At 36.8% G+C, this 1,288-nt stretch overlaps 1 protein-coding gene across 1 annotated transcript in view; it reads left to right on the forward strand.

Moving 5' to 3' along the window:
- RBPJ (recombination signal binding protein for immunoglobulin kappa J region) overlaps window positions 1-1,288 on the forward strand; it is a 104,616-nt gene that overhangs the window by 11,661 nt on the left and 91,667 nt on the right.

The raw sequence follows: 1,288 nt of genomic DNA on the forward strand, positions 1-1,288 counted from the left end.
TATAAATTATAATACAATGTCAAGTGAAACAATGAAATGTGCAAGTGAATTGTAAATAGTAAAGCTCTCTATACAAATATTGTAATTATTATAACAGTCAGTTTCTTCTGGTAATCTTTCACCATCAGGGTTCAAGATGGACTTTTTATACTGCAACTTGTGGTTTGTGGGTAATGTTTTAGGAAGGCATCAGTGTATTTAGTGCAGAGGACCACAACGCTTGAAGTTTGGGCTTTGGCATTTTGAGCAGACATATTTGGTAAATTACTGCTTGACCATGGGTGTTGTCATTGAGTCACCCCCAACTTTTTGGGGTCTACTTACTGCACTCGCCTCTGCTTGGGCAGCTGTAACAGTGAAGGAATGTTGCATGCCCAGCTGCTCTCTCTCGGACACCCTGCCCGCAGTTCTGGATGTCTCTTAGCCCTGGCAAAACATCGTGGTGTTGCTTATGCCTCATTAGGCCCTGCTTCTGCTTCAGGGAATGAAATGTTATCCTAATCATCTAAAAAGGGTAAAATATTTCCCAAACATATGAGACTTAAAGTATGGCGGGGAGGGGGGTGGCAAGCATCAGAGGCACTGTAAGTGGTAGTAATTGCCTGTCTGTATACATATTTGTGTAATTTTGTTGTGTTGAGACAATGCATAGTAAAAAGCATGGCAACTTTTCAGTCAGATTGGTGAGGTTTGTGGCAGTCTTGGGAATATTTATACTATTTTAAGTTTACAAAAAAGCAAGAGATAGACAACATTGCCTCTTATGCATCCTGAGTTGCAAGAGCCTTACAGTGAAAGCTGCACCTTCGGATGTCAGGTGGAATACACCAGAAAATCAAGTTGACCCTTTTTAATTCCCCTTCCACTATTCTTTTCCTATATTCAATAGTCTTAACTTAGCCTTAGGGCTAAGTTTATTTGTACGTTGTTAATTAGATGATAGTGAAAATCGTAAGTGAGTAAGAATCATTTTTATAAAAAGTTTATATAACCAGAAAAGTGTTTATCACTCTATAAAACCATGATTTTTTATAAGTATGGTAAAGATTGTGTTACATAAGTATAGTATTGCCTTAGGAAATATAAAACCAATGTTGTAGATTTTTTTTTAATATCATGAACAGCTTATTTTGGACATAGCCTAATTTGCCCCAGAATATAACTAGCCTTAGACTGGCTTGCATAATTAGAACAAAGGTATTTATTCCCTTTTTGGAAAGCTGCAGACCCACTAAGATTTTGCCTTATTTTGTCGGCATACTTTTTCTTTCTTTTTTTTTTTTTTTTT

This window comes from Propithecus coquereli, unplaced genomic scaffold (genome assembly GCF_000956105.1).
Source record: "Propithecus coquereli isolate 6110/MARCELLA unplaced genomic scaffold, Pcoq_1.0 Scaffold87, whole genome shotgun sequence".
NCBI lineage: Eukaryota > Metazoa > Chordata > Mammalia > Primates > Indriidae > Propithecus > Propithecus coquereli.